General features: G+C 40.3%; 2 long non-coding RNA genes across 2 annotated transcripts; one reads left to right on the top strand and one right to left on the bottom strand.

Moving 5' to 3' along the window:
- Positions 1-17,498: 17,498 nt before the first annotated feature.
- Positions 17,499-21,766, bottom strand: LOC125559851. The gene is made up of 2 exons (XR_007306547.1): positions 19,791-21,766; positions 17,499-19,574 (listed from the first exon to the last, which is right to left on the bottom strand). It is a non-coding gene; the product is annotated as an uncharacterized LOC125559851 (long non-coding RNA).
- On the top strand, positions 19,473-23,432 carry LOC125559850. Its single transcript, XR_007306546.1, has 2 exons — positions 19,473-19,600; positions 19,776-23,432. It is a non-coding gene; the product is annotated as an uncharacterized LOC125559850 (long non-coding RNA).
- Positions 23,433-24,926: the final 1,494 nt, after the last annotated feature.

The following is a 24,926-nucleotide window of genomic DNA, read 5'->3' as shown; positions in this document are numbered from 1 at the left end:
GCAGGCTTTTTTAGACAGGCGTCGCTTGCTCCCCCCCCCCCCCCCCCCCCACACACACACACACACAAACGCCTGCTTCACCATTGTTTTCTGAATTGCTTCAATTTCATTTTCATTCTTTCATTTCTATTCTGAGCATTATTGAGTTAGTGATTGGCGTGGAGCTGCCTCAATATTTTGGAGAGAAGTTTGCAACAGGCCTTCAATTTGCGCTCTACGTTTATCGCGCCTTAATTAACATCGACTCAAATTTCAGAAAGAACAAAACCACAGGACTACAAAACCAAAGGACTACTGCTAATACGTGAAAATAAAAAAAATGAAATAGACCATATAATATTGTGTGTAAGTCCATATCAATATTTGGGTGACCTTAAAACCCGCTCGGTCAATCTCTTGGAGGCCTGGGTCTAAGAAGTTTATAGGATTAGTAAGAAAAAGATTTGACCAAGCGATAAAGTTTTTTTGACACATTTTTGCCTCGAGTCTCAAATTGAAAGGAATCAGCATTTTTCACCATGTTTCTGGAGATCAGGGAGCGGGAAAACTTAAGCTCTTCTAAATATGGGCATCAATGCCCATATAAGGCAATACATACGAAGGACACTATCCGTGGGGAATATGTTTGATATGTCCTTATTTCATATGTCAGTAGAGTGAGTTTAAAGCCTGCTTCAAATCGCCTTTATTACAACTCCATTGTTAAAAACTTCGAACAAACGACTATACAACAAAATACACAAAAGTCAAAGAGTCGCCAAACCTGCACCAAAAAATCTCAGCATACCTTAGTTTTCAATTGAACCAAGTCTCATCTCAATGATTTGAGAATTTCATATTTTTTAGTCGTTTTTCCACCGACTGTCGAATTTGCCGTGTGCGGCAACGTTGAGCGTTCACTACACGGCTATACGTTGCTAATTTGAGTTCGGAAAGCACAGGCTCAGTCAGTCTCCAGTCAATCCCAGTAACTAGCTCGAATATTTTCACGATTGATCACATCCTGTAATTGTCCTATAATTGTCTTATATCCAAGAATAAAGGTCACAATAAACTGTCATTGCTTTGTGATGTATATTTATTCAGAATAAGCGGTATTTCTAGCGTTTTAGCAGTTGAGGGATTCCGCGTTACTTGATGCCTCTAAAAAGAAGTGAAGCCAGGCAGGCTTCGGAGACGAGATCACATCAAGCGGCCAGAATTGAAGTACGAGTAAGATCTCGAAAATCACCCACCACAATGCGGTAGAATATAGATGTCTCCATGTCCCCAGCGAGTTTCGGCCTCCCAAACAAACTATTTTTTACCAGAAAATGCTCAGTTTTTTACACCAGAAAAGTTTTTACACATTTTGGCAACCCAGAAACGATAGAGGAATCCGTGGATGCAACGCCATTTGTCACCTGATGAATGCTGTCTGTAAAGCGACGCGCTGATTGGTTAATTCAAGCCACGCTGTCAAATTGAATTCGAATTTTGCATCCACGGATTCCTCTATCGTCTCTGGGAATGTGTAAAAACTTAGCCTTTTCTGGTAGAAAGAGTTTGTTTGGGAGGCCCAAACTCGCTGGAGCTCGCTGGGGTAAGCCTGTGGGAGAGCCTATGCGAAGGTTGAAAAATACATCGCACTTCTTCCTTACAAACTGCGATATTGATTTGGCCTGGAAGAGATCCAATTTTGGTACAGTAAAGCACACTGATGCAAACGCTCGGCCTTGTTTACGTGCGAAGTAAGTCAGGGTACAAAGTCCAGCCTTCCAGAAATTGGAAGGCTACTCCTGATTGGTTAATCGGTGAGAACACAAAACCCTGCTCGGTGAAGCAGGCGTTTGTGGAGGGGGAGCAAGCGACGCCTGCCTAAAAACGCCTGCGAGGGAGGCTAAGATGCACTTGGACAAGCTTGGAATTTTTTTTAGTTACCATTATTCTTGCAAGACCAATCATTTGTTACTGTTTATTATAAGTATTAAGTTTGATAAAAAAATTGCTATAATGAAAATTTCAGTTTGTCCATCCATTAACTTAGGTTTGACCAAAATACAATTGGTCATTTTGACAATAGTCAATTGGACCAATATTCTATTGGTCAAAAGCAGTGTTTTCAACCAATTATAATTGGTCATCCCTGACTCACTTGCTTGACCAATTTTTTTTGGTCAAAATGACCAAATGGCATGGTTGATATGACCAATCAAAATTGGTCCAAATAGCCAAAGACAAGTGGTCAAAATGACCAAAATAAGATAGGTCAAAATGACCGAAATGAAATAGGTCAAAATGAGCAATGCAACTCACTCAAATGTAAACCAATTATTATTGGTCAAAATGACCAATATATGTAGATTTGGATTTCGGCTCAGGTAGATGTCATGGGCTTGCATGCGGAATTATCGTCACCAACAGGAACCGTGATGCTAATCGTGTGTACGATTTTACCGCAGCTTTCCACTTAAGCAATCATATATTCGATTCGTCATCAGCTCCCGTGTTTATTGCACCACAACCGCTTTCCCTCGGGTACTTGCTCAACATTTAAATAAAATCCTGCCACACTTATCATAGAGTCTAACAATGCTGGAGGAAAAATTTAGAGCTCGAAGGAGAAATGTTGTGAAAGGTCTTCTGGGGATGAGCTAGAATTGAGTGTTGAAACGACAGCTGTACATGTACGTCGTCATTGTCAATGGGCACTGCGCCGATTGCGAGGTTGTGCTATTGATTACAAGATCTCTTCTCCGGTCACTTTAGCAGTATCAACATTACCTGCGCTGTCGGCTTAGACACCCGTACAGGTGTTTTTCAGTGTATACTCTTGCAAAAATTCTTGCAAAAACTTGCAAAATCAAACAAACTTAAACTAAAGATAGCTAGAAACCTGTGGATTTTGCCCAAAAGAGATAAGCTATATCAGATAACGTTGTTTATTTATCCAGATAGTGTAGAAATATATATATTTCTTATCATCATTTAAAGTGGTATAAATTCGATTTTTGTACAGTATGTTTATTTTTCGTGATTTTCATGATTTGGGATTCCTGTGGTTTTTCATCATTCTAGCCTTGTATGGGGAAACTCGATGCGGGTTTTCGGGGTGTTTGAGTGCTCCGATTTTTTTAGACTTTTCGTATGTTATAAAGGGAGACTTAAGTGATTATTACATCGGTACCTTATCATATTGATGATGAGGACGACTTTAAAGCAAAAATGCTTATAGTCAATAGATCCCCTTGTCTTAAAAATATTACATGTATATGAGAAAGGATATATTACTTATATAAGTGGTCGATGAACTAATTGCATTAATGTTTTTAAAAATTAAAATAATCATGTGGAATTCAAATGCTGCTTTCCTTATATGATACTATCTTTGAGAGCTTTTTTAAATTGTTGTAAGGATTTTGACAATTTTATATTTGGACTTAAGCTGCTCCAGACTTCAACACCCCAGTAAGAGATAGAGAATTGACCTTGTCTAGTTTTCCGTCGAGATGGTCGATAATCACATGAGTTCCTGGTACTGTAACTGTGGATTGTGTTATTTTGTAAAAGTATTTTGTCAAACGTGTTTGGTAGTTGTTTATTGTTTAATTTGAACATCAACATTGCGGTTTCTAGTAGGTTAATTCCATCGACAGTTAGCAGTTTCTCTTGTCTAAATAACGGCTCTGTATGACTAAAATATTCTGATTTTGTAATAATCCTGACACACCTTTTTTTCAACAAGTGTAATCTTTTTAAGTTTGTGTGATAATTATTTGCCCAATTGATGTTCCCATAGTATACATGCATGGATACACTAAAGTAAAATAAAATGTTTTCTAGCAAAACTTAGGCAAGTAGAAGCGAAGTTTATAAATTATCACAATATTTTTTTGTAATTTTTGTAGTTACATGGTTTTTATGTGACTTCCAGTTAAGTTGACTATCTATTATAAGTCCTAAGAATTTTGTCTCATGTACCCTTTTTATGGGTTCATTGTTTATTTTTATGTTGTCAGTAATTTGGTTATTTTTTTTCCTATTGCTAAAAATCATATAGTTTGTTAGTTTAATATTAAGCGACAATTTATTCGTTTCAAACCATGTACCGATAAGTGATCCAGCTCAGTATTGATAGTTTTGCATAAGCCTTTAGTACGCTTAGTATTTTAGGTTTTTTAGGTTCTATTTTAGGTTGGTGTCATCAGCAACAAGAGTAAAGTGAAATAATGTTGTTGCATTAGGAAGATCATTAATATATATCAGAAAGAGTAATGGCCCTAGAATAGAGCCTTGAAGGACGCAACAGGTTATCTTATTTTCATCTGATTTTGTGTTATTAAATTGAAGAAATTGTTTCCCGGTTCGTCAAGTTATTTTGAAACCAATGCAAAGGGGGTACCGCGTATACCATAAAATTCTAGCTTTTTTAAAAGGTTGTCATAATTTATTGTACCAAACGCTTTTGATAAGTCTAAGAAAATACCAATAGTAGTTTCCCCTTTATCGATAATTTTCTACAAAGTCACAGACAGCCATGCTTTTTGAATGTTTGTTTCTAAATCCATACTGATTATCGTTTAGTATTTTATATTTTTCAAAGTAAATCATTCATTAGCTGTATATTATTCTTTAATAAATTTTGGAAAAGCATGGCAGTATAGAAATAGGTCTGTAATTGTTTATATATTTTTTCTCCTGCCTTGAATAAGGGTATGACTGTTGTATATTAGCACAAATTAGACACGTGCCTCGAGCCTCACTACGAGGTGAGAGGTCGGCCATGTTGAAATGCCTTCGCACGGGCATGAATAAAAGCGTGTTTTGTTAAGAATTACTCGGCTTCTTCATTGGCGACGAGCTAAAAGTGGCAGCAGTTTTTGGAACACTGTCGAAATACAACCCACAGACGCAGTCTTGGGAGGATTACACGGAGGTAATGGGAATTACTTCGATGCAAACGGCATCACCGAAATGACAAAGAAACGTGCGATCCTGCTCGCCTCAGTCGGGGACAAGACTTACTCGTTAATAAATAGCTCGAATAGCTCATTCGACGAGTTGGTAAAGTTGGTGCAAGACCATTTAACACCGAAACCCTCAGAAATCGTTCAAAGATTCAAGTTCTACACTCGTGTTCGTCAACCCGGAGAAACGGTGCATCAGTTTGTCGCTGCCCTTCGTAATTTGAGCAAAGACTGCAACTTTGGCTCTACACTAAACACCATGATGAGAGACAGATTGGTGGTAGGGATGAATGACGATCACGTCCAGCGAAAACTACTACAAGAATCTACATTAACCTTTGCAGTGGCTATGGAAACTACCAACAGCAACTTAAAAGAAATAAGTAGCAGTGCAAAGGACACGGAAGAAAGTGTAAATAAAGTGTTCAAACCCAAATCCAAAAGGTGATTCTAGTCAAAACAGGAAGGGTAAGGATCATAAAACACACAACAGTTCAAGACCAGAAGGTAAGCCATCTTAGATGTGGGGGAAGACATGACCAGAAAACTTGTCAATACAAGGAAGAAACCTGTTTTTCATATCAGAAGAAAGGTCATAGGCAAAAGCAAAAAACCCGCTTGCAATTTAGATCAGGATGATGAAAGTGAGGATAGTGATGTCTTGCCCATATAATCTGCATTCCAAAACAACCCCCAATTGAAGTGTCGATTGAGATTAATTCTAGACCATTATGCTTTGAGGTCGACACAGGGTGCCCCGTGACCCTTATTAGTGAAGAGACATTGAGCAGTGTCTGTGAGGGGAAATTACCCCAGCTTCAGAAGAGTAGCCACACACTCAAGTCCTTCACGGGACACAAAATTGAGATCAGACAAGGGTTTTCCCCATTAAAGTTGTTATAAGAAAAAGCCCTAGTCTCTTGGGGATGGACTTGATCAAAGAGTTTTCAGTTATGAACATTGCTCAAGGTGAAATAAGTCTCAAAGATATCAAGCATCCTCAGGTCTTCAAGGAAGAACTTGGGACTTTAAAGGGGGTCAAAGCAAAGATCCATGTACCTGAAGGGGTCACGCCCAGGTTTTTCAAGCCCCGTCCTTTGCCCTATGCCATGAAAGGGAGGGTTGAAGAAGAGATCGACAGGCTAGTTAGAGGCTAGTTCAGCGAAAAGAAACAAGTACCTACTACTGCATCACCAAGGTGCAGAGGTGGGCGGTGACATTGCGGGGTTACGAGTACGACATCGTTTACAAGTCTGGCAGTAGCCATGGGAACGCCGATGCGTTGAGTCGTCTCTCTCTACCCATCACCACCAGAGTTTCAGCAGAGGAAACCGTATTTCTCCTGAATGTTAATGTTTCACCTGTCACCGCAGCCCAGATCCGCAACTGGACACACCGGGATCCAGTCCTTGCAAATGTAAAGGAGTATTTGCTGCGTGGCTGGCCAGATGATGTTAAGGACCCTGAATTATTACCGTATAAGTCAAAGAGGGAGGAGCTTAGCGTTCAAGATTGCTGCATACTACGAGGATCAAGGGTTGTGGTACCCCCTCAGGGCCGTAAGCGAGTCCTCGAAGATCTTCATGAGGCACATCCCGGGATATACCGAATGAAGGCGTTGGCACCGAGCTACGTCTGGTGGCCAACCATTGAGAAGGAGATAGAGTCCATGGTGAAGACATATGAGGCATGCCAGATCCACCAGAAAGCTTTTGCCTCAGCACCACTTCACCCCTGGGAGTGTCCAGATCAGCCCTGGGAGTGGCCGGATCAGCCCTGGGAGTGTCCAGATCAGCCCTGGGAGTGGCCAGATCAGCCCTGGGAGTGGCCAGATCAGCCCTGGGAGTGGCCGGATCAGCCCTGGGAGTGTCCAGATCAGCCCTGGGAGTGGCCGGATCAGCCCTGGGAGTGTCCAGATCAGCCCTGGGAGTGGCCAGATCAGCCCTGGGAGTGGCCAGATCACCCCTGGGAGTGGCCGGATCACCCCTGGGAGTGGCCGGATCAGCCCTGGGAGTGGCCAGATCACCCCTGGGAGTGGCCGGATCACCCCTGGGAGTGGCCGAATCAGCCCTGGGAGTGGCCGGATCAGCCCTGGGAGTGGCCGGATCAGCCCTGGGAGTGGCCAGATCAGCCCTGGGAGTGGCCGGATCAGCCCTGGGAGTGGCCGGATCAGCCCTGGGAGTGGCCGGATCAGCCCTGGAGGAGAATTCATATAGACTATGCGGGACCCTTTATGGGAAGAATGCTACTCATAATTGTGGACGCACACTCCAATTGGATTGAAGCCTTTGTTGTATATGCCTAGAACTAAAGGAACTGATTTCAATAGTTTATATTGTATGTTACGTTTAGCTTAAGAGGAAGGAAGTGTTGTATATTAGCATAAATTAGACACGTGCCTCGAGCCTCAATTCCAGGTGAGGGGTCGGCCATGTTGAAATGGCTTCGCACGGGCATGAATAAAAGCGTGTTTTGTTAAGAATTACTCGGCTTCTTCAATGACTTTAGCTATTTTAAGTTTATTTGACGTTATACCTATCATTATAGATTGGTTTATTAAAGCACATAGGGGAATTGATAGGGCTGAAATTGCTGCTTTGACGACCTTAATATTGATATTATCAAAACCGCAACTTTTTTTTTGTTCTTTAGGGAAAGAGTCACTGATTTCATGTGGTGTTGTTAATCGCAGTACCATGCTGTTGCTATAGTTGCCTTGTAAATGTGATTTAAGGTTGGCAGCTGTGCCTTTCAATGTTTTTTGAAATATTTAGTCCAAATTTGTAAAGTATTCAGCAAAGTTATTAGCAATAGTTGTTGGATCTAAGTTACTTGTTGTGTTTGAAACTGTCAGGATAGTTGCACTTTTTTGTATTCTTCCTAATCAAGCAGTTTAATATTTTCCATGTGAGCTTAGTATCTGCTTTAGATTTCTCAAGATTAGTGGTGAAGTAATCCTTTTTGTTTTTTTCTTAAAAGGTTATTTAAAATATTTCTAAACCGTTTGAATTTATTGATATTCAAGTTTGAGGGTGACTCTTGTGATTTTTTGTAGAGTTTATGTTTCTTTGTGAATTGATTTAAGAAGCCCATTTGTTATCCAGGGTTTAGTAGTTTATTGCGCATTTTTTTAGAGGGAAACATGCTTTATATATCTCTGTTATTGTGTTCATGGAAGCTGTTATATGGATCATTAGTATCATCTTTAGATACTACATCAGCCCAATTCACAATTATTTGTTCTACGAATGTATGCATGTGTTGTTCGTGACTCGTTTGTATGAGTATTTATTTTGTTGTTCAATGTTTTGTTTTAATTCTTTAAATTTGATAATATGGAATATAGGGATGTGATCTGATGTGTCTGCACATAATAAGCCATTAAAAGAGGTTTCTAAATTTATACTATAAGTAAAGATATTATCTATCAGAGTTGCACTATGGCTTGTTATTCTTGTTGGCTTACTAATTGTCGGAATCGTACAAGAGGAATATATAAGGTCATGAAACTGCTTTGTTAGCTCATGATGTTCAATATTCAGTAGGTTTAAATTAAAGTTACCTAGAATATAACAGTTTTTTTTCAAAGTTTATTTTTTCCATTAGCTGTTCCATCTCATTTAAGAAATTGTTATTGTTAGAATCCTGAAGTCTATATATTACTCCAATAAGAGTGTTTTTTTTACTTTTTATTGATAACTTCAATGAAAAGGGACTTCATTGAAGTAGAGTCACAGTCAAGGTAATCTCTTATTTGGAAATTTAAATTGATTAAAATATACATTCCAACACCACCCCCATTTCCGTCTGTCTGTTGAGCAGCGATGATGCTTCATGTGTTAGCCATGTTTCAGTTATTCTGATGACATTTAAGTCTAGTTTTAAAGTGGCTATCATTTAATCATTGAGTCAAAGTTTTTCGTTCTGTCTATTTTCAGGTTAAAATCATTATCAAAAAAATATATTTATCCTCAGAGGATTAAAGTGGTGTCGAGTATCTGCATGTTTATCATAAAGAGTAAACGGATTGATGTATGGTTTCTAGATATTGATTTAAATCTATGGGTGTTGGTCTGTACATGTCAAAGTCATTATCGTCTGGTTTGAAATGGATATACTTGTATTTATATTGTTATCTCCATCACTTGTGGGATCCAAAACTCTGGAGCTGGTTGACGGCGCAGCTAGATTCATATTCACATTCATTACAATCATTCAAAGAACTGTAATAATAATTTTGACGATTATTTCAGCGGATTGGCGGATTTTGGAAATACGGCGGATCACGGATCTGTCGACAATTTGGGCGCGGATTTCGGATTTTGACTGCTTTGACGGTCCAATTTCGGATTTTAAATGAATTTCGATCGATGCTTTTGTTTATCTGTCAAACCATGCGGATCTAAAAATATCTGCGGATCCACGGATTTGCCCCGAAAATGTAGCGGATCGGCGGATTTACGTACCCCTATTCACCCCCTCCCCCATCTATTGTCCAAAGTTTATGGATTTTACCCTCTGCCTTTGTGTTGGTTTCCCTGATAGCTGCCAGGTGACCTTGTGTAAGATCTTTGCTGATCTCGATTGATGACTTTTTGTCCCTCACCTCTTTTTTCTTTAATAGTTCTGCTTTTGTATTAAGCCTCACACTTTTTACGATGATTTGTCGAGGATTGGATCCCTTGAGAGGCCAAACTCGATGAGATCGCCAGATGTCAGATTTAGAGACTTCTATACCAACTTATTTCTTGGGTGTTGATCACTAGATAATCTGTGTCCTCTCTAGCATCGAGGTGAGCCACTCCATCGTGATGCCACATCAACACATTTCCGTTCCTATTCGTTGCCAACATCGTTATCTTAAATCTGGGCAACACGGAGTGAAAAAAAAAACTTAAAAAGTAAAGGTAGCAGCATATTGTTTTTTCTAAAATTGGGGAAACACATGGAATGTCCTTGGCGGGTAACATAATTTGATAGCATAAGGGAGGGTCGGTAATAACATTTCTTTCAGTAGGTCTCGTCATGTGCTTATTTGCTAGCGTGGGTATCCTGTGTCGTGGCCCACTATCTTCTTATCAACTACGTTACTTGCCAGCGAATATTCATACGCTAGATAATTGCTCTAGAGACAACCATGTGGGAAGCTAGTTAGATGGAAACGCGCAAAATCGTATAATCAGGATAACCGCGACGTCACAATGTTTCGATTCTAAACCCTTAACAATTTCACACTTTTATAAATGAGTTCGTAACTAATGGTTTTATTTTTTTAATTGTATAACTCGATAAACGATATAACTCTGACTATGCATGCGCAGTAAAGCATAACTACCTCATTGGAAATTTATTTTTACTCCGGCATTTTTATACTCAAATTAACGAAACTCGTAAAGGTATCAAAATTTTATCGAACTCATTTCCCGGTATAACTCGAACTTTTCATGTTCCACCGAGTCTATTTATTATCGATGCGACGACAACTGCAAACATAACCTTAACCTCGTCCACAGGGCTCCCATTTCCAGAGGTAGACCACACTAGAGTATTTACCGAATCTAATATGGCCGACATGGAATCTGATAGTGAACGGCCGTTATTATCACTCCCATTCCCAAGGTTGAGCGTATAACGCCACTCCCGAATGAATTATTCCAGCAAACTTCCCTGGCAACTTCGGGAAACAGCAAAGCGCCGTATGAAATTCGGAACACAATTCGAATTGATTCCAGAACTCCTATACGAAGTTAAAGTAAGAGACTCAACCGAAGTATGTATTGATATTAATAAGACTGACATTACTCTGTGATTCAGGCTCACCAAAAACTTGAACTCGACTCTGCCAACACGACTATTTGGGTGTTTGGATTGATTAAGTACTCTGTGAGTCACATCTCCATATTCTGTGTGCAGCCTAGCAAACACTTCATCTGTTAGATAATAGGAATATTATGGTTGCTTCTCTTAAAATGGAACTATAAAGGGTTCAAAATAATTTTTTTGTCCTTCCAGTTTGATTTATACTGATATGGTTTTACATAAATATCATTTTGTCGTTTATTCATGTTTTTTTTATTTTTCAAAATAAGCATAAATATTTCAATCTACTTATCAATACCAACTTCCTTAAGGTCGCTCGCACGGTAATCAACCGATCATAAACAGAGGGCGTTATCAATTTTAAACTTCGCACAGAACAACAATGTTTATGTGATTGCTCTAGAGTTTTTTACCAAACATGACCCAATGAATGGAGAGTGGAAACATTTAAAAATTGTATTTGTGTTAACACGCAATAATGTAGTAGCACATAAAAAGTAAACAACATGTTTTGCACTTATTTGAGACTGACGCAAAATTGAGCGTTAGTTTTTTGATGACACTACCAGAATCAGTTCAATATTTGGTGATACAGCCTCTGTGAAAGTTAGACAAAAATCTGTGGAAGAGAAAAAAAGTAGATATATGTTTAGAATTTCGACCCGAAAAATTGACGGCGAAGTTCAGTCCGTTCTTTTACTTACAAAAAACTTTGTGCATTCATTTTTAAACGGCCGGTATTCTTTTATTACAAGTGTCCAGTACAATATTTTAGGCATGGTATTAAACTGGCCAATTGTAGTAATAGAAAACTGAGCCGGCCTTGTTAAAATGAAGCACAGAGTTTCTTGCAGCTTAAAGAAAGCGCACGCTGATACGCAATAAACCTAAGTTGGCTCACTTCTAGAATTGCAGTAAATGCCCCTGATACATTATCGAACTACTAGAGATTCGCCTAGCTGGCTTTAATCATCAAGCTTCACGAGCAAATGATTTTTTTTGCGAGTATTTGAGCTCAGAGAAATCATGTGCACCCAGAACACTAGATATCGGGAGAATAATCTGAGGTCCCTTGAGGCGGCAGAGATTAGATAATCCCTGTTGAACAGCCCTTAAAGAGCAAGCTTAGCGAATATATCTTTTGAATAAACTAATTATTAGCTCTAAATAAGCAGAAAACCACATGATAGCGTGATGTTCTCTAACTTATTTGTCTGAGGGATAGAATAGCGCATGACAATATACCTCCCCCCTATTAGGGCCAATCCGCACTAGTACTTTTAGCTGTTTGTACAGGGATAGTTGTTGACAGGACCTTTCAGGTTATGACCAAAGACAAGTGTGGACACGAGTAGACGGTGGACAAAAGTTTGTCCTCGGCGGGCAGAAGATCAGAGGGTGCGACGGCCTGCAGGCTGAGCTGGTCGTTTCGAAACAAAAACACAACTTTGTTTATCCTTGTCAATCAGGCCGTTGCGAAATGAAATATTATCGCAGGCAAATATAGAATCGTACTAGTTGCAGCTTGCTCGACAATGGACAGCAATAGATCCCAGACAGATGTTATATACAAGAGAGAGTTTTAACCATGTTTGCAAACCTTAGACGCCTCTATGTACCATGATTCGGTTCTCAGAAGTCACAGTTGATTGGCATGTATGAATTTTGTGTTCGGCTTTAATGTTCAGTGCGGATTCACATATAATTGGCTAGGCAGGGGCGGATACAGGGGGATTGGTTGGATTTCCACCCACCTTTTTGAGCAAAAAGAATAGAAAAATTTCTTTTTTGAAGAAAATAAATTTCTGAGGGACGGGAGATACTGTCCACATTTTCCTTCGTCTGCCTAACTTTGCTGACGCGACAAATCCAATCCAGCGTGTGAAGTATTGTTAGATCTATATGTAGTGACCAAGAACCACTGGATCAGTTACTGTATAAGCCGTCTATCCGGCCATTATCCACCCCCCATTTGGAAATCAAGGATCCGCCACTGCTGAGTCCTGTCCCGGAGGAACAAAACACACGTACCGACAGTGGACAAAACGAGAAACAGACACAAGACTCCGTGTAGTGCGGATTAGCTCTTATAAGCGGAACAAAGCATTCCTGGCTTGGTATAGTAATGATGCATAAAGGGTTGACACGGGGAGACGGGGAGAAAAATAAGATTTCTCCTTTACAGTGCTGCTTATTTTAAAATGTCGCACGTTTTCATGTCACACAAAGGAGCGTTTGAGCTTTTTGGGAAAAGGAGCGAGGCATCCCTCGGCCTAATAAGTAGCAAGTTTCTCGCACTCTTGAAGGATTCCGAGTGTGGTGTCGAGATAAATGAGGCAGCCAGCAAGTTGGGCGTGAAAAGGCGTCGCGTTTACGACGTCGTGAATATCCTAAGAGGGGCTGGCTTGGTAAGCAAGTCTGGGCGAGGCGTTCATAGCCGCGTAACAATGTAAGTATCCTTACTAAGGCTTTCGCACAGTGTTATGCCTGGTTGACTCTTGATCCGGGAAAGTAGTGGAAAACAGCAGAGCTCGGTGTTTTTGACAATAACATGTTAACATTGCGTTATTGCTAATATATAGATTTAGGCACCTAAAAGCAGAGCCAGCATACATTCAATTTGAGCCATATCATAATACATTATGTGAATCACTATGATGAAAACTTTTGAATAAATTTAGGGTGTAGGTGCTAAGAAAACCTGGTATCCTCTTCAATGAGTTTGTATATATATATCTACTGAATAATTATATATATATATATATATATATATATATATATATATATATATATATATATATATATATATATATGTGTGTATAGTGTTGGTTTGAGAAAAATACAAACTACATAGGTTTCCCTACAGGTCTGTTTCGTGGTTGCCCACTCATCCCCTGATGAGTGGGCAACCACGAAACAGACCTGTAGGGAAACCTATGTAGTTTGTATTTTTCTCAAACCAACACTATACACCGCTCTACTTTCGAGTATTGAGCACTTTCTATGAAAGCCTTCAACCATCATTTTAATATATGTGTGTATATGTATGTTTTTGATTTTCTTTTATCTGGAAAAACTTCTGTTGTTTATGAAGGTATAATAGATTATGGGAAATTAAAGAATTGAAACTGAATTATAGTTTCTTACAGCAAAATGGGTGCTTTTTTATTCTCTCCAACATTCAAAACTACATTAGCACCCACCGAGCACATCTCCCTACTCCCATCTAGCCCGAGCACATCTCCCTACCCCCCATCTATCCCCTAAGGGGTGAATAAAATAGACATTCTAACTTGGTTTCAAATTTTATTATTTTGTTTATTATTTTAGTTTGGTTCAGTATTTTATAACAAGTTTTTATTTGCAAAACTATTATCTATCTTTTTGTTACTCAAGTTGTCCTTCTTTTCCCTTAACTTAATGCAGCAATATGCAATGCCTTATATGTACATCCTGCCCTAGCATCATGTCCCCAAGCTGACAGCTTGGTTTGAAGTTTCTCTTGTGGGTGGATTCACCTGAAAAAGATTGGAAAACAGCATTTAAATCAAAACTGTAAGAAAACATTGAGGTGCCCAGAGATATTCAAGATATGTTCATGTGGAATATTGTAAAAAGAATCAAAGGCATAAAGTAAAATGTGTACATACAATAACCTTTATATATATAACTATTCTTAAATATGAAACCAGAATTTGATGAAAGTAAAGTATCTTATAGTCACGTCTTCGAATTCACAAAATTACTAATACCGGTCCTCGATATCTGTCACAAAAGAAAGCTGGGGTAAATAGTTATTTTAAAAATTGTTCATTTGCTATTATGTTGACAGGTTCAAATCAAAGAACGTTGAAAAAGAAAAACATCGATCGTCTCGATAAATATTTTTTTCTAAATGTTATTTCTTGTATTATAAGCTTAAGTAAGTTTAAGTACTTTTTATATAAATTACTATTAAAGTACATAAGTAAAAGGACAGAAATATAACAACATTTTCTTTGATTGAGAAAAACGATTACCACATGATTTCTCTATTCTTTTTTATGGAATAATGGATGAACAACCTAGCTCAATTACTAGTTAGGTAAGATTAATACTTATAATAAGCTTAAATAAATAAGTTAAGTTAAATGCTTTAGGCCTAGTTTAAAGGCCGAATTAACATAGCATTAAATTCAGCCGTATTAAATTTTTACAATTTTATTCATGGTTAATTCGGCGTCTAAAACCATTTTATACGGGGCTGCGAGATGATACGCCTGGTCCAAGCGCATATAGTACGGCTTGTCAGGTTTTAGACGCTTAGGTCCCAGCCGTAGCAAATATTTAATTTAATTATGAAGTCACGCGATGGATTATCCAGCGGTTTTAAGTAAAGTTTTGGTAAAAACCTTTCGCCTGTGCGCTTTACAACATCGTATTGAACATTGTATTTATTGGCTCTCTTCTTTTTTTCGAAGTCAAATAGCGACGTACCAGAACCCCACGTCTCGATAAACTCGCAATTTTATATTCAAACACAGAACACTAATTTCGTTTTTGCCAATTTGCATGCCTGCTTTTCTACTCGATAAAGCATAAAACTTCATGTAGCCATCAATATGGCTAGGGTTTGGGTAGGGTTTGGTTAGGGTCAGTATCCAGGACACACTATATTGATGGCTACATGAAGTTTCAACCCGCGAAACGAGCCATGTGCCGCTGTCATTCATTGTGATAGCGCAGTCACTAATCGCTAGCCCGCTAAAACTAAATTATTCACCTACGCCTAATTTAATACGGCTTCTAAAACTACCGCTATATTTACGTCGACTAAAATTCGAATTCCATACGGCGCGACGTTAATGCGGCCTTTAAACTAGGCCTTAGAGAGTAACTTAAATACGAAAACACTAAAAATAAAGTCTTACCTTCTTTTTTCCAAACCCATCGCTTGTCCTTCCGTCCATCCTTTGTACGTCTTTATTCAATAACAGAGTTAAGTTTATCGATTTTCTTTCTTGGTTTTAGCCACGACGATAAAAAATAATGCAATAATAATAATAATAATAATAATAATAATAATAATAATAATAATAATAATAATAATAATAATAATAATAATAATAATAATAATAATAATAATAATAATAATAATAATAATAATAATAATAATAATAATAATAATAATAATAATAATAATCTATTCTAGTAGCGACAGGTAGCCAGTGAAGTTCCTTAAGAATGGGTGTAATGGCGTCCCTCTTCTTAGCACCAACGATTAGTCTTGCGGCAGAGTTCTGAGCACGCTGTAGTTTGGCGATTTCTTTTTCTTGGAGTCCAGACAGAAGACTATTACAGGCATCTAGTTTTGAAGTTATGAAAGCATGAACGAGCTGCTCACAGTTATTGCGGTCAAGGTATTTCCGGATTCTGCCAATGTTCCTTATAGAATGGTAGGCTGATTTGCAGATGCTGTTGACATGTTTTGTCATAGATAAACTCGAATCGATGATTACTCCGAGGTCGCGTGCTGCCTGGGCTGGTTTGATGAAATGTCCATCAACGTCGATTTCAGGAATTATGTTGGTTGACGTGAATCGAGATGAGATATGTACAATTTCCGTTTTATCGGGGTTACAAGCGAGGCCGTTGGACGTACACCAGATGAGAATGTCCTTGACGCAGACTTCAAGCCTTGATAGAACTGAAGACGGATCTTCAGACGGGCAAATGGACACATAACTGCGTGTCATCAGCATACATCATCACACCAAGACCATGTGCACGAACAACATCTTCGATAGGCGCGAAAAACAAAGAGAACAACAGCGGGCCGAGTACAGAACTCTGAGGAACGCCATAACGCAGTGGTAGGCTGGGGGATGGAACACAATCTATAAGGACTTGTTGAGTTCTGCCAGTGAGATATGATTTGAACCATTGGAGTGCCATCTCATTAATTCCATAACGATGTTGCATACGCGACAACAGAGCCGAGTGTTCTATAGTGTCAAATGCAGCCGACAGGTCAAGGAGAACAAGTACTACTTCCTGTTGGCTGTCAATAGCGGTCAGAATGTCATTAAAGACGCGAAGAAAAGCAGTCTCTGTGCTGTGGAAGGGGCGGTAAGCAGATTGTAATTTAGCCAGTAAGCCGTTGGGGATGAGATAGTTCATCGTCTGGTTAGCAGCGACACGTTCAAGTGTTTTTCATAGGAAGGCAACGTTTGTAATCGGTCGGTAGCTTCGATATGCTTCGCGGTCAAGACTCTGCTTCTTGATGGAAGGGTTGATCACTCCACCCTTGAGAGAGGTAGGGAAAACACCAGATGACAAAGATGCATTGACAATAGAAGTGATGGTCGGGACAATAGCGTCAATAGATTGTTTTAGTACACTAACATTGTTAACAATATTTACTGTGTTGGCCGCGAGTTGCAAGAGCGAAAACGCTCGAAAAATTAGACGCAAGGTTCCCGTGAGTGCAATCACAAACAAAAAAAAAAACAGAAATTCTAATTATTGTAGGTTTTTACTGTAACTGTAAGGGTTTTCTAACGGATTTAGCAATCCCGGATAGTGCAAAATTGTATTTTTTTTACTTGGGAGACGTATAGCAAAATTACCGCAAAATTGGCTAGCGGGCGACCACAGACTACCCGCGCGATGACAAAAAAACTGGGTCAATTTACAAGACGTGAAGCGAACGCACGAGGTTGCGAGGGTGAAGGAGATGACGTAGACATGACATACAACCCTACCGTATCTTTCCCATTAAACTTGATTAACTATATTAATATTACTTAATGTACATTCTCTATAATAATCATGAGCATAACACGCGAGGTTTGGACCACTTCAGAACAATATAATATTGTATATTTGAACCCATTACAACTGTCCAAAAGAGGCCCAAATATGCAGAAAGAAATATTAAGTAAGGAGAAAAATGGGAGGCGTACTGGTATGTTACATCGTAGGTGCTAGAAATCTGCCTAGCAATATCGAGAAACAGACTAACCGGCGATCTTATATAACGTTTATAGCAGTCAGACGACCATCTGTCTTTTAGTTTAATTTTATAATCATGTAATCCGGCAACGGAAGCCGAGGTTGCGCTCTCAGGATCAAAGCCTAGAAGGCGTTGCGTCTCAGGATCAATACCTAGAAGGCGTAAAATAACTCAAACAAAGTGTGTAAAGTTTTTGCGTGACAAAGTCTTTCCTGAGGACATCCGAAACAGTGGATCATGACCTGAACATTTGAAGCGTATGTTGGATATTGAGATTCGCCTTCATAGCGCAAACGGCGCAGACCTTGTGCTTAGAATGTCCAGTGTATAAGATAATTCCACGTCTCTTTTGATCTGTTTTAGACCGCTTAATGCGTACTGACATGTATTCCTCCCCAGCGGGGGTTGTTTCCAGCGGGGGTTGTCTACATAAAAAAAAAGTGTGCGGTAGTATGCTGCCCAGTAAACAATGTCGTCCTGGTTAGTAAAGTCGAAAAAGTTCCGCATACGACACAGAAGGTCGAACGTGATTGGTAATTTTTGTTTGACTGGAGGGCCCGAATGCCAGCCATGTAGACTTAAATACTTTGAGGCGAGATGCGTTTAGCTAACTGAGTAATAAATAGAAGCATAGTGTTCTCATATATATATATTCCAGTTGTCTTTCACCGGGAGCCAAAATAGTGCTCAACTTGACAGGAGCTGATATACAATTCTTGGACACTCAGTGTGTTTAATGCAGTTTAATACAAACTTGTTTCGTAAACCAAGGTTGCCGTTAGTCCACTCCTCAGTTAAACTAACACTCAATGACATCAATGTTTATCTACGTAAAATGTGCACGAATTGAAAAGCCGTTACAAACAGTGCGTGCGCTGTATGCGCATTGTTCGGACAACGAGCAGATGGTAGGACCATAGGAAGCGTGAGTGCAGGCGTTCATATAACAGTGTAGAGCGGGATATATCTTGGTTTGTAGGAAAAAAACACACTTGGTGAAGTAATGATCTGCTTTTAGTTGTAGTTCTCTAAGTTAAGTGTATTAAGCCTGGTTTCCATATGGTTGCGTCTGTCGCTTCTCTCGTATTTGCCGCAGGAACTTGCCCACCGACTGCGCAGACACAACTCAATGCAACTCATACAACTACTGGTTTCCATATGTCGTATCTGTCGCTCCTACTTTATCTGTTTACGCGCCATTTATGAGAAACATGGCGGAAATAAATAAACGAGAAAATAATTTTGGCTTGTTATCTACTTAAACGGGCTGTAGAAGTAGAAAAGTTGAAGGGACAGAGGAGAACGCAGAACACGCAGATTTCGGGTACGAGCAATGTACCGAAGAAGAGAGGAGCTTAGGTTGTTTATGTCCTTTTTTTGTATTTTCGTTCCGCCTCGTCGGCAGATATGTCGAATTGATCGGCCAACTTCTTCCAACAATTTAACTTGTCTTTGGAAAATTTGTTATAGAGGCATTCGAATCGCTGCAGAGCTTCCATATAAACAGCGACACAGAGCACGTATGTGTTTCTTCCTCCGCCGCCATGTTTATGTTGTATTTGTCGATTGCAATGGTTTCCATTTACAAAATGCGGTTGCATCACGCCCATCTGTGTCGCATCTGTGTCGTGTCGGGTCCGGTCTGTCGCACCAGGCTGTTGCGTCTGGAGTTTCCATATGGTCGTATCTGTCGTATATTATTTTTTTCACACTACAGATACGACCGAAACGACAGACTCAACCATTTGGAAGCCAGGCTTTACTGGTGTTGGTAGACGTTGTGCCTGCGGTAGCAGAGAACGAAGTCTGTCCACCTGTAAGCGAGATAATGCATCAGAAGGTGAATTTTCGAGACCACGTATGTGAACTAGCTTTAAGACAATATTGAATTTAGCACAGATGTAATATAAGTAGCGTAATAGAGTCATGATGTGTTGACATTTACTTGACCCCGAATTAACGATACGCACAACCGCCAAATTATCACAGTAAAAAATGATGTTCTTTGATTGTAGGTCCAGAGACCATACCGTCACGGCCATGGTGATGGCGTATAATTCTTTAAAAGTTATCGATCGTCGTGTAGGAATTCCCATAGCCGCAAAAGTGTCACAAAACCACATGTCCCCGAACAGACCCCCAAAAGAGGTAGCGCAGGCGTCCGTGTATAAATGTAAACGAAATCATTAGTTAACCATTGCTCATAAAAAAATATACTACGTCCGTTCCATTAGAAAGTTCAACCAACAATGAACATCTTTAGTACAATTCTTATTCAGGCAAATATGATGATTAGGACGTCGCGCTTTGGAAAGTAGGTCGATCATACGACGCAGGAACGTTCTCCCTGGTCGACAAACATTACAAAAATTCAATTTGCCAATGAGTGATTGAAGCTTGCGTTTCGTACAAGATGTCTGTGATTGCCAGGATAATAACAGGTCCATAATCTCCCGTAATCTATTGTCAGAGATACGTGCCTCCTGTTTCTCACTATCGAGCTCAATACCTAAAAGTTCCAATTTCGTGCATGGCTTAACATCTTGGCAGGGTTAGTCGAGAAGCAGGTCGGCGCAAGTGGTTAGCATTTCTTGAAGATAGTTTTCGCATGTTGAATCAGGGGCAACGACTCGGCGAATTTTAAAAACAAATTCGGCCGTAATCCGAATGATAAGTCGACAAAATAAGCTTACTTTATGACCCCATTTATTTCGATAGGCCACGTAGAGCCCAACAGTTCCCAATCGTCGGGGTGAACTAATATATGACGGAAAGCGTCTGATAAATCGAGTTTGCTCATGAGAGTGCCTCTGTCGAAGCGGTTAAGGTAACTGATAGCATGATCAAGGGAATCATAAGTACAAGAGTATAGATCTCTTGGTATTCCGTCGTCGATTGAATGGCCGGCGGGCCAGGATAAATCATTGATAATTCGCCATTTAGGCGGGCTGGGGCGCTTTTATGGTACTGTGCCCATCGGCGATCCGAGAAAATGGTGGTTCGAAAAAGGAACCGGACTTGCGACCAAGACCGATCTCCTTCTCGAGTTCGAGAGCCACGGCGCTACTGTTCGTAATAGCTGAGATGTGATTTCGTTCTATACGTAAAGATCGTGTTCCGTTAAACCAATATGAACTCCTTGTGTAATGTCGTGACACAGTTCAGAAATGAAGTCAGGATCACAACAATCACGTAAAGAATTCCGCCAAGTCCTGATTGAAAGGAGATTCAAGCCTTGGTATTGAGTTAACAATCGGCCATGCTGTGGTCCCCACAACAGCACCGAAGGCTGCAATCTCTTCTCTCTCGACGCCGTGGACAACTGTGTGCGAAATTGTACGTCGAAATCGTATACGGCCCCCACTTGAACTTTCTGTTTGCTTTCTGTATTATGGAACGATATTGCGATATCACACAATCCTTGGAGTTGTCTTGTTCGGCGAGCTTTCTCTCGTAGAGTGACCAAGCCTCCAGCAGTGGTCAAATGGTTCCATTGTATAGTGCGACGAATCCTTGGAGTCTGAACTTACACGGAGCTGTCCCGGTTTACGATGTAACAAACTTGGAAAGTCAACATACGTATAAAAACCTTTACCTTTGGCGGCACCTCCTCCTTCTTGTGTTTCGGATCCGTTTGTAGCTCCAGAAGCGGCGGAGGCTTCGCTACCCGCAACCCGCAACCCGAGCTTTCAGTGCCTTTTGCTCTACGCTGAGATCACCTACTTGTTCGCTCAGGCTGCGAATAGCGTTAAGAATACCGGCCGAGCTGGAGGGACTGGCTGCTGCCCCATTATCGCCTCTCGTCTTCGTCGTCGCTGTATTCGGCTTCTGCGGGGCCAGGACAATACTTCGACATGGGTCCGAAATCGTAAAAATCCTTGCTGAACTTGCAACCGGGGCAGAACTGTTTTCTGGCCTTCTTTGAAGACATAGTAACGGAAAATAAAAGAAATTTAACGCAGTCAATGTACAAGACGTGAAGCGAACGCACGAGGTTGCGAGAGTGAAGGAGATGACGTAGACATGGCATATGACCCTACCGTATCTTTCCCATTAAAAACTTTATTAACTATATTAATATCACTAAAGCGCAACCAGCTCTTGATTAACAAACGTCGAAGCAATCGATATCCTGTTTCGGTCGTTTCATCGTGGTCCTGTTTCGGTCGTTTCGGTTATTCTGGTGGTTCCGGCTTTTAACCACATGCCGCTTTGTTGTGTTAACCTTTCTGCTATTCATATTTATGTGTTATAGTGGTAGAAGCATGACATTTATATCGGATAGGCGTCAAGAAGTGCTGGATAAGTGGATTGGGATACCGTATCACCAATGTGACTTTACATTACCCGCACTTATGTAACCAGTAAGTGGTGTGTGAAGCCTATAGCAGTCCCAGACTGTGTTAACGGAGAAGGATTTTCGGGTTCAGAACTTTGCCGAAGTTTGGAAAATTTATAAACGAGAAAGAAACTTCATAGTGATACCCTTTATCTGTAAAAAGAAGGAGAAAGCGAGAGATTCGCAGTCAGCGAGGGCAAGTTTAAGTAGTTGATCATCAGAATATTGCAAATAGAAATACGTCATTAATGTGCGGTCCTACATTATGTGGGCATTATATAATGTAAACTGATGAGGGCCGAAGGGCCTATTTTATTGGCCAATTTGATGGAAGGATAGTCGATTTACCAATTTCGAGTCCTGCATCTGTGATGCGGCGAACAGTTCTACCTTTTAAACGACTGCTTTTATGCCCGATTTCAATAAAATTACAGAGAATGTATGGAGGATTGTATGCTCTCAGGCGAATAAAAGTGCAATGTCCAAGGAACAATTATAGGGCTTTCTCTGGCATCGTTTGAACGGAAAGTGTATCACTCGAATGTCAAGGGTTTTTTTTCGAGTTCTGCATCGTGAGCCCAAAATCTCTGAAACGAGAAAATTCGATAAAATGTGATGTCTCCCCACATTTCCTTATAATAAATGGCAGCCATTTTGACATTGGATGTGCACTATTACGCATGCGTGGCGGCCATGTTGTCTCTTATTTCTGGGAATGGACTGTTGGCCCAGTATTGCAGGCGGGTCGTCGCTGTCACAGCAATGCGGGCGCTCTTGTACGCCTTTTTGGGGGAGACTAGGACAAAAACCTATTTTTGCTTTGCGCCTCCTGAAAACTAAATCAAAATCGAGTTATCTTTTAAAGGACGGTGTTTTTATTTTTATTTTGCTTGAGCCAAAAAAAAATGTATTCGCGTTTGCATTATTTCCCCCCCGCAATTATGATGTCTCGGTGTTCAGACTATGGGCGGGCATGTATGTATATGCAAAATCCAACTGGCGAGCTATGGTTGGATGTTCGAGGCTGGCAAGTTGTCAAATGTATGAGAAAAAGTAAAGAGATAAAAATATATCCGGCAACAATCAGTGAAAGATTTTCTAAAAGTAGAAAAAGTAAGAGGAAGGCAAGATAGCGGAGCTGCTCTGTAAACTGTGAGATTTCTACCGCGCTAAGCAATGAACGTTGTTTAAAAGAATCGGACTAGAAAAGCCGCTCAAACGGATTATAAGCATTAATTAAGCAGATTAAAGGATCAATCTCTAATAAACCCACTAGTCGCAAACGGAGAACTAACCAGATGTTAAATCAATTAAAAATGAGTCATCTTCCAAAGGATGGTGTTGTTTTTTTCATTTCAATGTGTGAGCTCAGTGTGACCCCGTGGCTTACGGATAAGGAGAGAAGAGATAGAGAGATCTGTGTTATTATAACAACTATAACAGAGATGTATTGTAATGGCGATGTTTGGATGGTGGTGTGGTCAGATTAAAGCACCCTTACCAACTAACGTAAACAATCGATTCCCACCGGCTAGTAACAACCCAGTAAAAGCCCCCCCCCCCCCGCCACCCCTCTCTTATGCGAAAAAATAAACAATCTAGTAAACGCTCCCCCTCTCTCTTTTATGCGGAAAAGTCAAGACTGAACCCCTATCTTAGAAAAAATTTAAGTGCCCCACCCCCTCTGGTTTTACAGCCCCCTACTCCCTCCTGATAACTATTGCACAGTTCCTAATATGAAACATACTGACCTAGACCCAGTAGACCGTAGGCCTAAGTGACCTATCAAGTCTCACACTGTCAGTGAGATACAGTCGTTTAAATATCATCTCACGCTGAGGTACACATTTCTTACGCTTTTAACAATTTTTTTTCCGTAGCTGTTCAGCCTGCTCGGAATGTGATCTAGGAGTCGTTGCTGTTATATGTCAAATAAACTTTGTTTCAAGGTTAAAGGCTTGAAAACTTTAAGTAAAATCGCTTTTACTGATTGGTCTTTAGTTTAGGTAGTCTAACATTAAACTCATTTCGTTGGTAAATTTAAAAATGTCCCAGGGGAACCTCTCTACCTCTCACTTATACTGCGCAGCGCGTAATGGCCGCTTCACGGAAATCTCACTTGTTCAGGAAATTTTATCTTGAAAGGTCCGCACTTGCTATCGCTTTATCAGGGGTGGATCTAGCTTCTCGCTAAAGGGAGGGGGGGGGGAGGTTGGCTCAGTGACAAAGGGGGGAGGGGGTAATTTTTTTTTGTTACATATGACTTTCTGACAGCCCATGGGCGGTGGAGGGGGGGGAGGGGAGTTAAACCCTTTAAACCTGCCCCCTAGATCCGCTACTGCTTATTCGTGCATTGCTGCTTAGTAATAGAAATACTGGATCCACCATGATCAATAAAGAAAATGACTGGGCTTAACCATCATCAGCGTAGAGCGGTATACAAGTGAGGAAGAGAAGCAGCGACTTGCGGACCACAAGCTAGAGCTGGCGGATCTAGATGCTCAAGAGAAGCAGCGACTTGCGGACCACAAGCTGGAGCTAGCGGATCTAGATGCTCAAGAGAAGCAGCGACTTGCGGACCACAAGCTAGAGCTGGCGGATCTAGATGCTCAGGAGAAGGCAATCGACCAACGACTGCGCGAGGCGAAACACTTACTTCACCACGTGACACACGACACGGAGATGAGCAAATATCCTTTTGATGACTAAAGTAAAAGGGAGGCTTTATTTAATTTCAGTGTTGTTGTTATTGTTTTTATTTATTATCTTTTATTACTTTTTTTGCATTTGCCGTTCTGAAGTCTCTAACAGAATTGAACGCTAAGCA

The sequence above is a fragment of the Nematostella vectensis genome, chromosome 14 (assembly GCF_932526225.1).
Source record: "Nematostella vectensis chromosome 14, jaNemVect1.1, whole genome shotgun sequence".
NCBI classification, from domain to species: domain Eukaryota; kingdom Metazoa; phylum Cnidaria; class Anthozoa; order Actiniaria; family Edwardsiidae; genus Nematostella; species Nematostella vectensis.
Note: the sequence above shows the minus strand (reverse complement) of the source record. Positions and strands in the feature narration are given on the sequence as shown.